Genomic DNA, 17,348 nt, shown 5'->3' on the forward strand with positions numbered 1-17,348 from the left:
CTGAAGTCCCGCCTGAGCAGGCCGTGCCACCCTGCCCTCCTCCACGCCAGCCTCCCTGGCCAGGGCACCTCCTCCCGGGAGAGAGGCGCTGCTTTGAACTGGCAGCAGTCCCTGGCGGGAACCAAACCCATCTACAAGGACAGAGAGAAAGTCATTTCCCACGGAACCTCCTTCCGCCCTCGGTCATCGCCACCGGAGCTCACCACGAGCAGAGAGGAAGCCTTCTGGCGAGGAGGACGGCACCCAAAGGGATCAACGAAGACCCCGGCACCCACGGAAGAACGGAGGGTCTGCCCAGCCTCAGGGGCCCTCCCATCACGAGGCGAGGCCTGAGGATGACTGGGCGAACGGAGGAGGGGGGAGATTCTTGGCAGAAGAGAGGGAACAGGGAGAGGAAGGGAGGGTCTGGGAGACGTGTGTGTTTGCTTTACACTAGCCAGACCCTCGGGTCTCGGGCTGCCAAACTTGCTCAGGAGAAAACATTAATTCAATCCCACACATTTAATTACACATGAAGTGGAATGTCTTTAAACGGGAAAGAACAACATTCCCAGAGCTCCGGCTGAGGGTTTGAAGTGGCAGGGGGGAGACGGAGGGCCGGCTCCGGGTCTGTGAGGGGGCAGGAGGCCGCTGAGAGGGCCGGCCCCGCCCCGGCTGGGGGTAGGAATTCCTCCTGCCCTTGCGCCTTCTCACGGCCCCACTGGCTATGTCTCGCCTCATGCCCCGGTGGCACTTGGAACTGGTTTCCCCCTGGGTATTGCGTCAGAGCGTGACCAGGTGAGGGCGCCCCTGGACGGAGCAGACCCTGTGGAGTGGCCTGCGGCCAACCCAGCCGCTCCCCCTGCCCCTGGACGGAGCAGAGCCTGGCTCACTGTCCCAGGAGCGGTGCTTGCTAAGCCGCCCCTGGGGGACTTACAGGTTACGGAAACAAGGGGTCGCCCTGAGCTCACGTCCAGGGTTTTCTAGAAGACATTTCAAAAGGTAGAACTCTGCAGAGCTAGGAGGTCAAGAATTTAAAATGGGTCCCCAGGCCCTGGCTGGTAGCCCAGTTGGTTAGAGGATCATCCAGGTTTCGGGTTCGATCTCCAGTCAGGGCACATCAAGAAGCAACCAATGAATGCATCAATAGGTGAAACAACAAATCAATGTTTCTCTCTCTCTCTCTCTCAAAAAAAAATCAATAAAAATGTGTCCCAGTTACTAACTAAATGGGGGTAACAACGACGTGGGGAAAAAATCTAGGTTGAATGAACACCAGTGCGGTCGGCCACTGTCCCTGTCCCGGGTGAGGGGACTCAGGATGGCCCAAGCAACCAATGGTCCTGCTGGCCAGGCCGGGTCCCACCCCCAGGCCCTCCTGCTGGACTGGGGCTGCCCCCATTATTTCCAGAATTTGATGGCTTTGCGAAGGGGCTCTAGCGGGTGCTGGCAGCTGCTCAAGCCAAAGGCCAGCGCCACGTGGTACTGAGCTTGTACACTGGGCCTAGCACAGAGCCCAGTACGCAGCAGGCCCTCACTAAATACTGGATGGGTGGGTGGATGGGTCAGAACGCCCTCTAAGCACCGCTCCAGACTGGAGCATGAAGGGGGAGGGGAGGCGGGAAAGAGGAGTGAGAATGGGAAAGGGTCCAGGAAGCTCCGAAGAGCAGCCTTATTTATGTCTCGGCTCCAAGACTGGCCCCCAAATTGGGATCACACGGAACCACGCAGCTGAGGCCCGCATCTGACCCTCAGTCTACCACTTAGACCCCTACACACAGAGTGCCTCTGTGGTCTGCGTCTGACACGGCTCGGCCAACGCCAGCCAGGCCTCCACTCCAGGGCACGCGGGCACCCTTAGGGTCACGCCCAGGATGGAGGTCGCAATCAAGGATGGAGACATGTGTTCCCACGCGATGAATAAGCAGACAGGAGACCCGGCTGTTGCTGGGAGCGGCGGAGAAAGAGGATCAGCAGAGGACGGTCTGTTCTGGGGCGACTTCCAGCTCACGTTTCCTGACACGAGTTCAGAGGACGAGGCTACGAAGTTCCGACGTGTCCCTGCCCCGGGTGCTGCCTCTGGGAGCTCCATCTTGAGCTCAGACGTTGGCTGACACCGAGCCCCTGACATCACACGCCTGCTTCCTTTGTCTCCGCGTCGCATGAGCCCTTGCGTGGCGAGGGGACCCCTCTGGCTCTCATCAAGCGCCGACTGTCTGAGCCAGAGCGCAGAGCAAGCCTCCCGGGGAGCATCTGGAAGTGAGACGCTAGGTGCTGAGCGATAAAGCTCAGGCTCCGGCTGGGAACCTGTCCCTCCAACAACCTGCCGGCTCCCCAGCCCCGCCTCTCCCGGCCTGCATGCTTCCTCTCCAACTTGACGGGGACACACTCTCCCTCCAAACGCCCATGCAAGGGGCTCCCTCTGCACCCAGGTTCCCCGGAGGCCCTTCCCCTGCGTCTGTCTCTGTCCCCCAAGGCTGGCTGGTGGCATCATGGTTCCTCACCAGCAAACCCAGAGCTTACTATGTTCACGGCCGTTCTTTCCAGCTGTGGAGCTCGGGGCTTCACCCAGGAGGTCAGAGAGCAGGAGTGCCTATGAGAGCCACAGGGTGGACCAGAGGGCCGACCCAGACCAGAATCACCCAATGGCCTTGACCACCACCAGCTACCGTGGCTCCACCAGGAAACGGAGCCCCTCAGAGACCTGTGCAGTCAGAGGCAGCAACACGTCAAAATGTAGAAAAGCAAACACACAAAGAAGAAAGGACGAGAAGGAGTTCTCAGTCATTCATCCGTCCACGTGCCTTGTAAGTCCACGCCAGGACCACAGCAAGGGCAGTAAGGAAGGGCGCGGCTCTGGGTGGAACCTCACACGGGACACACCTGAGGAGCAGCATTGGACAATTCACCGCACCAGACTCAAGCCCAGATGTTGTCAGGAGTGAAGTTAGAAAATGTCCATCTCACTGAACTGTCCTGAGGGTCCGATGATGTCATGTGTGTCCAGGAAGCATACGAAGCACCTGAGTGACTGAATGACCATGAAGGTTCACAGAGGAACGCGCCAGCTCCTCCTGCCACCAGCCCACTACTCCAGCCTTCGGCGATCCACCCCGATGGCTTCATCTCTCTGTGCCTCAGCTTCCTCACCTGTCAAATGGAGACTTAAAAAAGGCACCCAGTGCACGGAGCTGTGGTGACCTTAAATGCGGTAAGAGGTATTAAATGCTGCCCGGCTGGCGTGGCTCAGTGGATGAGCGACAACCTATGAACCAGGTCACAGTTTGATTCCCGGTCAGGGCACGGGTTTTGGGCTTGATCCCCAGTAGGGGGCGTGCAGGAGGCAGCCGATCAGTGATCCTCTCTCATCATTTCTATCTCTATCTCTTCATCCTCTTCCTCTCTGAAATCAATAAAAATCTATTTTTTAAAAAGGTATTAAATGCTTAGAACAGCGCAAGGGCACACAGTAGGTACCTCATACACATCAGCTACAGTGTCCATGCCTTTGGGGCCGTTGTTAGTCTTAGTTCTTAGTCTTCACTCTTCGCTCTGATATCTGAGAGCTCTGGCCCAAATCGGCAAGCTCCCTCCTCATAAATCCCTTACATAAATGCACAGAACAGGGACAGCGGACGGACAGGCTGGTCATTCACCGTCGGGGGTTCACCCCCATTCCTCCATCTGGAGTCCCTTCCCGCTTTCACCAGGAGGCATCAACCCACACCCCAAGATCAGCTGTAACCCCACATTCTCCCGACCTTCTTTAAAAGATCTCGCTCTCTCCTCAGAACGTCTACTCCTAATGCAAACACAGGCGCGGCAGGACCACCTCCGCTCACTCTGCTGTTCCCCAGCGTAACCTCGACCCGCCCCAGAGTGGCGCGGGGAAAACAGGCTCTACACAGCGGGCTGCCTCGGGGAGCCAAGGGCATGGGCAAAGGCCAGCATTACGACTTTTATGTAACAGACACTGAGGTGGGGAGTGTGGCTGCTTTGTGGGGCCTCCGGCTCCCTCCCTCTTCCCAGCTCAGCACATACACAACCCTCTCAGCCCCATCGGCACAAACCGCTCTGCTGCCTGCTCACCGCGTGCCCGCCCATCACTCCCAGCCAGGCTCCCTCGCCCAGCCTCGGGGTCTCACCCTCCCAGGCTGCAAAGGAGCAGCGGGGAGTCCGCAGCTGGGCCTCTTCCAGGGAGGATGTTCCTGTTTCCAGCTCCCACTCCTGCAGCTCAGACACCTGCCAGGCCTCCCCCAAGCCCCTCCCCGCCCCTGGCCGCCCTCTCTCAGCCTCTGCTCTGGCCCTCACTCTCTTCAGCTCTGTGTCTGATGGGGTCCAAGGTCAGAGGTCCGAGCCAGTGGGTCTGGGCCACGCAGGCCCTGGGCGTGGGCAGCCTGAACTTGGCACGGCCGACAGAGTCGTTCCGCACAGCCGCCCGGATCCCGGATCCCGCCTCGCCTCCCTCTGCCAGGTGTTTTCCCACCACATCCTCGGAGCGGACTTCCCAGAGTCCCCCCACACCAGATGTTCCACGCACGGGCCCATGTTTCCTGGCCCGTCTCCTGAACCTCCCCCTACTCTATTATTCTTAAAAAAAAAAAAAAAGTCAAAACCGGTGGGATTCTGGGTGCCCCCCCCCGCCCGCCCGCCGGCCCTGGAACCCCCCGCAGGCTTGGCAGCTCCGAGGCGGTCTTTCCGGGTTCACCAGGTTCCAAGTTTGCTGCCTCGTGGGCACCCACTACAAACCCTTCCATGGGGCCTCAGATCCGGAGAGCATTCTTTCCAGCTCTCCTGGTGCCAAAAGAAACAGAGCCACAGGGAAGTCTGGGCTTTGACTACTGTCAACATTTTTTTCTCTCCAGAAGGAAGATGCCAGAAGTTGGGGTCAAGGGGTCAAGGGTCTATCGGGACTTAGTGGAGAATCGGGACAGGAGAGAAGGCCTCACTGGGCATCACTAGGCTTACGTCGGTGACAAGTAGCCAGCTCTCCTGGTAAGGGCTGGACACCCTCGGGTGGCTTCCGAGACACCAAGATGGTGCCTCGGGGGCACCTGCCTTAGGAATCCATAGAAGACACACGTAGGAGCCCCGCAGGAAACCGTGCTCCCACCCCCACAGGGGCCCCTGAGCCCACTGTCCGCCGGCCTTGGGGACTCCTCCCCTCGTTTTCCAAAGGAGATGATTGCTTGATGTGGAGACAATATACACCTTCTATCTGCTGCGGCCGCCTCCACCCTAAGCCACCCCCACTTGCTCTCCTGGCCCGGACACACCCCTTTCATCTTTCTAACCCCCTTGCCCACCTACCCCTTTTCTATGCAGGTGGTTGGCCTTCATCTATGGCCTGTTTTTTGCTGCCTCTGCAGCTGCTCTGCTCCTGTCCAATCCTCTCTCTCTCTCTCTCTCTCTCTCTCTCTCTCTCTCTCAAATAGACCATTGCAGACTCGCCAGGCAGGTGTGAAAGCTCCTCAAACCTCCAGGGTGCAAAGCTGGGCCCACAGGCCGGGGCTGCTGTCCGTCTCCCGCCAGCTCTCTGAGGCCTGCCTCGGAGCACAGCCCCTCCTGGCCCCACGGATTGCAGCCAAAAAAACTCTGTGACATGAGACATTGCCTCTTTTACCCTATGAGCAGGTCCTTTCTCTCTGTGTCTCTTCTCTGGGAACTTCGCCGTTTTCTCACTTTCAGCACAAAAAGCACAGAGTCTGAGGATCCAGGCAGCTGAGGTCCGGCCCGGCAAATGTGTCCCGTGTCAATGGCACATGGATGCCATCCTGTGTAGTGTTTCCGTGTCTGTGAGATACTGGAGCAAACACGTGTGATTCTCCAGTGCCTGCAGGTCATGACTTGGGCAGAATGGTTTAGGAACTCCAAGTTACAAAAGCAGGAAGACATTAAATATTTGGAATGAAGACCAAATATCTGCAATAGAGCACAACCGCTTGATAAATGCCTCACTACAGTAAGGCGACACCCCACAACAGCTTCCCGCAGAACGGGGCTCGGCAAGCGATCTGTGCCCTGCCCTCGTCACCGACTCAGCACGCGGCAGAGGCAGGCGCGCTCCTCGCCGGGTGCTGTCCCTCCGTTTCAGTTCAGTGGAGGTTGGAAATAAACAGATTAATGAATACAACCACCTAGACCTGTATTCCTAAGTCTCCCGACGGGCACAGGGATCCCAAGGGGTCTGATTTCTCTGTGAGTCCTTTCATTTCTCATGAGCGACTCTGGGGCCATAGATGTCCCAGGGGTGTGGCAGGGGGAGCGTGAACCTCAAGACTGCAGTTTCCTGGTCTCTCGGGGCTGAGAAGTGCTGTGACCATCGGCATCCCGGCCACGAGGGGCTCTCACTGGGGAGGGGTCTCCTACCTGAGCTCCCAGCCTGCCCCTCTCACTCCATCCCTCACCCCCGGCTCTGGAACATGGCCAGCCAGCCAGGCCCATCTTTAATAAAAAGCGAAGTAGGAGGCCGGCCAGTGTGCTCAGTGGTTGAGCGTCGACCTATGCATCAGGAGGTCATGGTTTGATTCCCGGTCAGGGCACATGCCCGGGTTGCAGGCTCAATCTCCAGTAGGGGGTGCATAGGAGGCAACCAATCAATGATTCTCTCTCATCACTGATGTTTCTCTCTCCCTCCCTCTCTTAAGTCAATAAAAAAATATTCTAAAAAAGTAAAGTAGGAACCTTGATGTTTCTCCCCTAGTTCAAATCTGAGCTTAGACAGAACGCCGACCTTGCTTCATCACTGCTTACAGGATCTGATCCAGGCCCCCCCCCCCCCCAAAACACGTCATCCACAGCCCCACCTCCACCGCCCTCCACTCCACCCACTGCCCTTCCTTCTCTTCCCACACTTTCCGAGTTCAGTGCCACTTCACGTCCAGACAGCAGCCACCACCTGTCCCCAAACGAATGCCCGCTCTGCAACTGTCCCACCGACAGGCCGTTTCCATCACAGGGCACCGCGGTAATGCTCACGGAGAGCCTGTTGCCATCGGGTCGCTGTCTCACCGACTCCTGTATCTGTTTACCAGCTGGTCTCCCCGTGGAACGCATGCTCCCGGAGAGCTGGCTGTCTCCATCACAGCCGTGCCCCAGCAGCTCAGCGCTATTAGTTGGACAGATGAGGGACGGCCGGCGGGTTTATCATCATTATCCCATCGGCCCCCGTGACTCCGAAAACACTGAGTGAGGCGATCCGGCACCGGCCGGGGTGGCTGCAGCTTCAGCAGAACTGAATCCAGAAGCCAAGGAGACAGAGCAATGACTAAACCGGGGCAGTGCCCGCAGCAGGGCAGTCGCAGCTCTGAGTTCATATCGAGCGGGAGACCACGGTCCTCGGAGCACAGAGTCCACCAGTGAACACGGGAATGTCAAAGCCACTGAAAACCAGGCCCCCAGGCTCTCCATCTCCCCTGAAGTCCTGATTTCTCCTCCACCGGAGGCCCTGCCCTCAGACAGGGCTTGGGCGCAGCACTAACTCACCGAACCCCAAACGGCCCCCTCACCCACTGGGAAGGCCTCAGCTTCCTTGGCAATCAGGTGGCCTCCAGGAGCCTCTTTCAAAGGTGATGTCGAGGGACAGGCAAGGTGTGGGGCGCATTCAGGCTCTGGGGCACAGGGTGGGTGTGGGCCACGGGGCCACCATGTTCTGCCATGGGTGCCAAGTTCAGTTCTCAGCGGGACGGGGCGCTGAGGACTCAGGAGTTGGCCTGCTACACTTCGCGGGCGACACGCCGCCAGGCCATGCGAGGAGCAGGCCCCGGTGAAATGTGCAGAGAAACTGAGGTCCGCCCAGGCTCCCAGTGGGAGCAGGGAGCGTCGTCGGCCTCTTTGAGGAGTGAAAGGTCATCCACACCTGGACCCCTTCCTAAGCAAGTCTGGCCTGGGGCCTCCTCCCAAGGGGACAACAGGTGCACTGACTCACTCTCAGGGACTCTGTTCTCTACTCGAGAAGGAAACAGAACGAAATGACCTCAATGCCCTTTCTCTCCCGATCTCCCCACCTCCTTTTTATCTCCCCTGTTGCCTTAGATCAGTGGTTCTCAACCTTCCTCATGCCGTGACCCTTTAAAACAGTTCCTCATGTTGTGCTGACCCCCAATTTCATTGTTACAAATTGAACATAATGAAAGCATCGTAATTCATCACAAAAACAATATGTAATTATACATGTGTTTTCCGATGGTCTGAGGCGACCCCTGTGAAAGGGTTGCGACCCACAGGTTGAGAACCGCTGCCTTAGATGAATTGATGGTTCTTTATGCCAAGGTCAACCCTCCACCCAAGCTTGCATGGTTTCCTCAGCCTCATGAAAAGCAGTGCGTGGCCCCACCTGTCCTGGAAATTCCCGCGCCCCCGTCATCACCAACGGGCGCCAGTTTACCTTCTCCCCTGCCATCTGCCGACCTCTGCTCCCTACGCGTTCCCAAGCCTTCACCCTCTTACCACTTCCCTCCCTGACCCACTGGTCACAAGTCACGGATCGCCTGAGGCCCCAACCGCCCTGGCTTTTTCTTAGTCCTCACTCAACACAGATGCATCTCGTCCTTCAGGGCCTGGCCCAGGCTTCCCTGCGCTCTCGCGACACTAGCTGTCTTGCATAGCAGGAGGGATGCTCACGTATCGTCAGACACAGGTATGATCAGGATTCTGGAATCCCAGACACACAGGTGTTTATCACTTCAGGTGTGTGACTTCATTGTGCCTATAGCCTCGGCCAGATCTGAACCAGCTTTGGCACCCGGATGCACAGCCCTGCCCATTGCAGGATGTTTAAACAGTCATTAAGTCGCTGACTGTCGTTAAGAGAATGTGTGCCACTGAGGCATAAAAAACTCGCAGTCGGGGGGTCGATCGTGTGGGTGAACTTCCAGGGAAACGGGAAACACTCCTTCCTAAGAGATCTTCAAAAGGAAAGAAGGATTTAATGAAGGGCTTGGTTAACAACTTTTGAAAACTAAACAGCTATTTATCCGGCAGCCACCGTGCCGGCCGCTGTGGCGTTAGCAGATCTGCAGACTGACTCCCAGCGGCAGCAGGAACACGAGGTGGGTAGGGGTGAAGCCGGCAGGAAGTGAGCCAGCTCTGAGTGGCTATGGTGACAGGTCTGGCTGCTGCACTGTGTTGTCTGTGAGCCCCGCTTCCTGCCACGGGCACGGCGGGAGGGAATGAGCAGTAAATGGGCACAGGTGAGTGGATGAGGGCACCAGGCCTCCCTCTGGCCTGGCCTTCACCAGCAAACTCCTGCTCCAATCACTCACAGTGGCTTCTCAACAGTCACTGCCAGGAGGGAGGAGAGCGGGAGCTCAGAGTCCCTTCCACCCTGTACTTCCTTCATTCCCAGCGCCCTGGTTTCCAGGAGATGCCAGAACCTCGGACGGTGGCCACACACGCCTGAGTGGGCTTCCAGGGCTGGCGGCCATGGCCCCGCCCTCACCTGGCAGCCAGGAAGGACCAGCCCCCAGGGATCCTGGAACACACATGGCACCTTGGCAGCCACCTCTGACAGATGACCAACAACAGCTTGCCTGGGCCGTGGGAAGCGACACAACCTAATTGCACTATTGGTCTCGACTTCATTGCTCCTCCCAGGCCCAGTTTTTCCCTCCTCGGTTGCCTGCGGATCTGAATCCTTCATGCCGCCCCCTTATGCCTGTCTGTGCCCAGGATGTCTGGGTTCCTTCTGCGTCATCTGCTGTGTGGTCCACCCGTCTTGCCTTTCCCCGGGGCCTGGTCTCCAGCAGACACAGCCCAGGAAGACGGAAGAGGGGAGGGTAAATGTCTCTTGCCTGGTCAGCTTCTATCCCATGGTTCCCCCAGAAGGACATGAAGGGCCCTTTTAAGTATATTTTCATTGATTTCAGAGAGGAAGGGAGAGGGAGAGAGAGAGAAACATCAATGATAAGAGAACATGGATTGGCTGCCTCCTGCATGCCCCCTACTACGGATGGAGCCTGCAGCCCGGGCATGTGCCCTGAGCGGAAATTAAACCATGATATCCTGGTTCATAGGTTGATGCTCAACCACTGAGCCACACCGGCTGGGTTCTAAGGGCTCTTTTAGAGAAAAAAAGGAGGAGGCATGTTGGAACCCTGGAACACTGAGCACTCCGAGAGAGAAAACACCGCTATCCCTTGGCTTCCAAAGCTGCCAGTTTGGATAATCTCATGACCAACCTCTCCACCCCCCACCTCCCCCCCCCCGCCCCCACCCATCTTCTTTCCACTGCTGTTCCCTTCTATTTGCTCTAGCTGCTGACTTCTCTCCAGGGTGGGCCCCTCCTTCCGCCTGGAGCCCAGATCAAGTGTTGGCTGCAAATGCCTCACTCAGAATTGTCTGTGGCCTTTTTACACCAGCGTCACTGGCTATGGCTGTGCCCCAATCAACGCATCCCTGGGAGGCTGCCTGCTTAAAGGCCAGGGCGGGAGGTCGGTATGCATCGGGCATGCCTCCCGACCCTCACTCTGACCTTGAGAAAGTCAAGGGCCACGCTTGGTTAGTCATCTGTACAACACACAAGATTAGCAGCTCCATTCAGAATGCCATTAACATTTCTGGACTAGACAGCTCAGAATCCCCAGCCCTAAAAATCAGTAAGGCTCTGGCCAAATCACCCATGCGAGTTACCTGGCCCTGTATTAGTATTATATTTAGGCCCGGCCAGCATGGCTCAGTGGTCGAGCATCGACCTACAAACCAGGAGGTCATGGTTCAATTCCTGGTCAGGGCACATGCCCGGGTTGTGGACTCAATTCCCAGTAGGAGGCAGCTGATCAATGATTCTCTCTCATTAATGTTTCTGTCTCTCTCCCTCTCCCTTCTGCTCTGAAGTCAATAAAAAAATATATTTTAAAAATTATCTTAAAAAATATTATTCAGGTTCAACCCACGGCAATTATACACAAGAGCAAAATACTGTGAAGAAATTAAATGAATCTGGATACACCAATCAATGGCATAGTAGGTATCGCTACATGAGAATGAGGAAGTTCTCTCGTAGCGGCTCCTTCAGCTCTGGCTTCTCTCGCTGTGCGTACTGTTTCTGACGTCCGCCCAGGTGGCAGCATGCAGCAGCACCTCACTGCTCCTTATTACTGAGTAGTCTTCCATCGTGTGTGTGCACCATAGGCTGTTCATCCATTCATCAGCTGATACACATTTGGGCTGTTTCTACTTTGTGGGTACTCTGAAAAAGGCTACTATGAACATTTGTGTGCAATTTGCACGTGTGTGTGTGTGTGTGTGTGTGTGTGTGTGTGTGTTGAATATATCACCAATACAAAACTGTTTATGTTGCAAAAGATTCGTTAAATGGCACATGCAAACACTCTTATGAAAAAGGAAGTGGCAGCATAATGTAAGTGTGCAGGTGCAGGCAGAATGGCTCGCTTCTGGTAAATAATGGAATATGTACCGAGGAAAAGCTCAGAGGGCAGGAAGCTGCAAATGGTAATAGTGCTCCGGGTGAGGGATGATCGGATAATTTACGTGTTTGTGTGCTTTTCTGGATTTCAACAGATTTTCTACTGTGACCATGAATTACTTTTATAATCAGAAATAAAAACACCACCACCACAATGTTATCAGAAGGGGGAAAAAACCTTCCCATTCAATTTCGCTAGGGTCTTTACCTCTCTGTTACAAAAAGCTATCCTCCCAACAGCCCACGAATGAGGGAGGGCAGGGTGCAGCCCATGCCTGTCTGTCTGTCTCTCTTTCTCTGTCTCTCTCCCTTCCTCTTTCTCTCTGTCTTTCTCAGTCACAGCATCTAGAAAACTGCAGACCCCCAATAAATACCAATCAATGTTGAAGGCCTCGGGGTCAGTCTCCATGGCAACCTGACAAGGGCATGCCGCTGTATGAGCGCTGCCCGAGCGTGGACATGGTCCAGGAGGAATGCCTGCCTTCAGTAGTCCGGGTTGCCAAAGGACCAAGCTGGGTGCCAACGAGATTGGGCTTCCCAAGGCTGCAAGGAATGGACATCTCTCTCAACAAGGGAACGCCTCAACTGACTATCCCACTTGTGGGGTTCTCTGAGCTGCCATTTCTATTTACACAGCTGCAAACAGATATCATGATTCAGTGATTTTAAGAGCTACATTTAAGCCCAGCTGGCGTGGCTCAGTGGTTGAACCAGGAGGTCATGCTTCAATTCCCAGTCTGGGCACGTGCCCGGGTTGCAGGCTGGGTCCACAGCGTGGGGTGTGCAGGAGGCAGCCGATCAATGATTCTCTCTCATCACTGATGTTCCTCTCTCTCCCCTTCATTTCTGAAATCAATAACAAATATGAACTACATTTAAGAACCTTCCTCCATGCTCCCCTCACACGTGACTCCATCAGACTGCCTCCTAACTACTCACTTGTCTGCACCAGGCCTGTCCCTTACACGCCTACATCACTGGAAGCGGGGAGCGGAGGGGAATAACTGGGAAGACCTTTCTGAGCGGTAGGTAGGTCTGAGCGTATAAAAATAAGTACATTTTCAGAGTTTCAGAACAGGAGTGTCACTGTGACATTTTCACTGCGGAATGTTCTCTAGGTTCTTGGAGGTAGGAAAAAAAAGTCTGGAGAAAAAGCAGAACTGTTAGTGTTTGCAATAAAAGCAATGCCTCCTAGAGACCACGTTGCTTGTTTGAAGGTTTACGGATGGTCTGATTTGCATGTTGATTAGCGTCTTCTGAACACCCCAAATGGTCCCCAAAGTGGCTCCCCGTGTGCCTCCGAGAGTGTCAAGGGTTTGCAGAAAGAATTAGTGGGAGAGGGACCAGGGCACTGGTATCATGTGTGGAAAGGGAACGTAGGGCATCCGAAGCTTGTAATTTTAAATTGAACTGCAATTTGGGGATTATTAGTGGATTTCAATTAGCCATGCTATAGAATCAGGGCATGATTATCAACCAGGAGCTTTTTTTTTTTTCTAACATTTAAGCAACATCACTGACCAGCATAAACAGACGAAAAGACCCCATTCCTGCCAGCTTCACTACCAAAACTTTCCCCTTTTAATTTCTTTACCTCCCTCTTCTCCCCACTCACATGCCATCACCCCCGACTACCCAGGTTCGGAGGTGTTTTGAACACTTGGTATCCTTCATGTACCTGCACACCCAGGAGAGGAAGATAAAACGTGCCTCCATTTGTTTCAGATGCAACAACTGAGAAATAATATTCCCCCTCCCAGATCAACACGGTCAATTGCCAGCCAGGCCCAAACCAAGGTGCTTCTCGCCCGTGCTGAGCGGGGTCCCCCGAGTCCTTGCTGGAGGAGGCGCGGGCTGGAAGCTGATGGGGGGGGGGGGAAGAGGTCCTGAGGGACATGCTGAAGACCTTTCTCGAGAGAGAGGGAACTCCTGCCTTTGCAACCATGATTTCTAGAAACTGCCTCCCCTCCACTCCCATATCAAAGGACGTGCATTCTCTTAATTAAATTAACAACGGTGATAATAGATAACTCAAAGAGAGGCCAATACCACGTCGCCAAATAAGAGAAGTTTTACGAGTTCAAAGACAGGGCAGCTAAGGAATGGAAAATGAACTATTATCTGAAGCCCGGCCACTTCTTTACAGCCCGCTTCCATCTTCTGCGCTATAAATAATTCAGCGTTTTTTTTTTTCCTTAAATATCACAAAACCACGTCGGAATCTTTATGTGAAGGGTTCTGCTGTGTCCCTCTCTCCCTTGCTCCTCACCCTCCCTAACCGGCCCAGGCAACTCCCAGGAGAGCAACCCCTCAAGCTTTCACATTTATTCTTTGACATTTCAGACTATTTGTCAGGCAGAGCTGCCTTCTTGAGATCAAAGTCGGAAAATCTCGAAGAGAACTCCCACGTGGCCCTGTCCTGCTGCGACAGAGAGGGTCGGTTAACCCCCGAGCAGCTGCTCCCTTCCTCACCCAGAGAAGTCCCCCAGCCCCAACCCCAGGGGTGGTTCTCTCTTCCTCTTTCTACCTCCCTCTGGCTTCCAAGCCTCCCCAGCACTCAGGAGGGGGCAAAGGTCCTTCTTCCCAGAGGATACACCAAGGCACTCAGCAGAGAGAGTCAGATCTGAGGACTGAAGATGTCCCCCACTCGGAGACAATGCTGACTCCTGGGGGCACCTATGGAGGCAGTCTTTCATCTAAGCTCAGAGACAAATGAGGAGCAGGGAAAGGCAACTTACCCCAAGGCCCTTTGTTAGTAGCAGTGCAGACACTGGGCGCCAGGTCTTCGCTTCTGTGCGCTACCACTAGGGGGTGCCGCCTCCACCAGCCCGGAAGGGTGGCCAGGGTTAGGGCTGGAGTCTCAGGCACTTCTGTGAAGCGACTTACCATTTTCTTCGGAGGGATCACAGGGCAGGTTTCCTGTACCTGCCCGCCGGCTCCCAGATCATGCCTGTGTCTGTGCAAAGCAGAGGGCAGCGGGAGTGGGGACTGAGCCTGCAGCTGGGCTAAGGCGTCGGCATCGGGCTGTGCTGTTCATCTTAATTCTCGGAAGGCTGGTGGTTGGCGAACCCATCCGCTTGGTTCTTCTTTAAAAAGCTCCTCACCACATCATCACTCAGTTTTCCTAAAGTGTGTGTGTCGGTTTATTAACAGGTGTTAAATGAAGGGCATTCTGTGACCCATTACATGTGGAATGTGACGTAAAGCAGGACTTGTCAGGGCCTTTAACATTCCTCCGTGCACTTGCGATTCTACCACAGGTGGCTATGGCAACGGTCTCCAAAGTTGCCTGACTGGACTCGTAGCATTGCACGAGACTAAAAGGAAGCGGCGCTGCAGCCAACGGCAGGGGGGCACTTGATCCCCACAACATCACTTATCTAAAAACCAGAGGCAGAGAGGAAGGGGTGTCTGTGCAAGTCGGGGGGTTCAAATGAAGAGAGAACCGCGTGGCAGAAACCGGAGCTTTGCCCAGAAGACATTGGTTCGTGTGGATGATGGTTGGTCAAGTGGTTGACTCAATAAAGAAGTATTCAGGTGGCCAAAGACATCTTCCGGAAACTGTGGGAGGGGCTTACTCTGTTTTTCTAAACAACCAGATTAGCCCTTTGGTATTAAAGGTACGAGGCGGCAATTGCCCGTTACAGTAGCGAGAAATGTCAAACCGACAGCCGTGAAGATTGAACGGTGCCATGAGTCGTTCAGACGTGGACGCGGAATTTAAGTTCTCCCAGGAAGGACGTTCTCAGGGTGCACGCTCCATGGGAGGTATCCCCTCAGCTCCTCGCGGACTCAAGTTCTCACTGGCCGGCTCTGCGCCTGGCTCCTCTGGAGTGACAGGCTTCGGTCCAGAGCTGTGGCCCCAGAGGGGGGCAGCCAGAGAGAGTCAGGGGCCACGGCTGTGTCCTCTCCGCCAGCCTGAGCGTTCAGAGACTCATGCTCAGGACAAAAACTGCTTTCAGATTGCTTTTCGGGCTCTCCATCACGTGACTTCTCTCTCAGAATAACACCGAAGGCATGCTGACACTTTGCTGTGCATGTCAGGCATCGGCTGGGCTGAGCTAGCAGCCAGCCTGGACTCTGGCATGTTCCCGCTCCCTGCGACTGTCTGCAGGCGGGCCATGGACCCAGACTTGAGGACTCGCTGTCCTTGATTTGGCAGCAGGAGGGCAGATCTTGGAGCCTGCCTGTCTGGCAAGTGCTGAGAGAGACTGGACGTGAGAGGGCCTTTGTAGGTCCAGGGGTCTCCTGGGCCCCCCGTCAGCTTCAAACTCAGGACTCTCCGTGGTATGTGTCCCTGACAGCCTCCAGAACCTGGTGGTGTCAAGGACATGCCTCCCTGGGCCACTGAGAAAGACCGTGTCCCAGACTCTGTACACGGATGCCATTCCTCCACCAGCACCCGTGAGTGAACCCTGCCCCCAACCCGCCACCCTCTCTTTCCCGGACACGTCCGTTTGGGGGTCAAGATTGCAGCCTGTTTGGCCAAAAGGCTGCCGCGAGCCTTGCCGAGTCAGGAACGCTGCGATGCAATTCTAACACGACACAAGGGCTGCGAGAGACCAGCACTGTGTGAGCTTCCCAGCATGAAAGTGGTTGGCATTCCCGAGCCCATGAGAGAGTTGTCACCAGGCCACGTGGGGAGCCGTGAGGTCACTTTACCGGGAACTGGTCCTTGCCCTTCTCACCGCAGAATGAACCTGGGACAAGCGACGGGGAGACCGTGTCTTTTTTAAGGGAAACGGGCCAACAGCTCCAGTGAGGCCCCCAGAGGAGAACCGGCTCCATGTTGCTACCGTGGTAACAGCACGTGTCTGGCAGGAGCCACGAGAAAAGGAGAGGCACCAAGTCCAGCTGGCTGTCCCTGTTAGCCACCAAGGCCGCCGGTGGCCCTCACCGAAGTCAGGCTCGGTGGGGTTTTCTGAGCTGCCGTGACGCTCTGAGCCTCAAACTCCTCTGTCCTCACAGCCTCTCCACCGCTGAGCAGGGAGTTCTGACCTGCCCTCCAAATCCTCAGACATCAACTGACATCGCTCTTAGATGGAGGCAAAGGGAGAACAGCTCAGTCTTCGCCTCTCAGAAAAGCCAAGCTCCCTGCTCGTCTCTTCCACATGCCCCTCTCTCCACCCTCAGCCAGACCAAAGCCAGGCGCATGCACGTCAGAGAGGGTTCCTCAGAGCCCTCAGCCAGGAGGTCTCTACAGCTCTGGCTGTTCTCTGAGAAGCTGGTGGTTCTGCCTTTCCTCTCTACCGCCAATGGTTCCAAACCTTTCCCAAATCGGACCTGCACAGACCTGGTCAGGCCGTGGGCTGGAGGCCTTCGACACAGACTCTGGGCCATCAGCATCCTCTGTGCCCTGTAGGATCTGTGCTTCTCAGAGAACCTCACGGGAGACAGCACGCCCCAGTCCAAGGCTAGCCCACAGCTTCCTCATCCTCCCCAGTTCTCATCACCCCCTACCCAGAGCGCACAGCCCCTGAGCTCGGCCTTCATTCCCACCCACCTGACAGTCTGGGGGTGAGGAGGACCCACCCACTCAGGTACACACCCAGGTAGTTCATGACAGGAGGCACAAGTGTCCTGACGGAACAGGACGGGATGCCGAGAGGTGTGAGACCTTGTCCCGCTGAGCAAGAGCGGTAACCCCAATGGGAAAAGGGGGTCACTTTAGGAAAGTTTCACCCGCTGAGGAGGAGGAATTGAGATTGAAAACCGGCCCAGATGGGCCTCAGAATCCTGACGGAATCTCTGAAGCACCCCAAAAGCAGACAAGGAACCTTCTCTCTTGTCAGTACGTCTCCTTCAACTCACTTTTGGGGTCAAGTAGGATCGGAGGAGGCGGCTTCTTTAGCTCTGGGACTACACTGTCAGATCTAGACTATTTTCCTGGGAGGTGGGAAGTGCAGGGGTGGGAACAAGACTTCTAAAGGCGAACACTGAGTCA

At 55.4% G+C, this 17,348-nt stretch overlaps 1 protein-coding gene across 3 annotated transcripts in view; it reads right to left on the reverse strand.

Annotated features, from left to right (window-relative positions):
- Positions 1-17,348, reverse strand: part of NTRK3 (neurotrophic receptor tyrosine kinase 3) — a 213,838-nt gene that overhangs the window by 46,288 nt on the left and 150,202 nt on the right. The gene's annotated exons all lie outside the window — the stretch shown is intronic.

The sequence above is a fragment of the Myotis daubentonii genome, chromosome 21, assembly GCF_963259705.1.
Source record: "Myotis daubentonii chromosome 21, mMyoDau2.1, whole genome shotgun sequence".
Lineage (NCBI taxonomy): Eukaryota > Metazoa > Chordata > Mammalia > Chiroptera > Vespertilionidae > Myotis > Myotis daubentonii.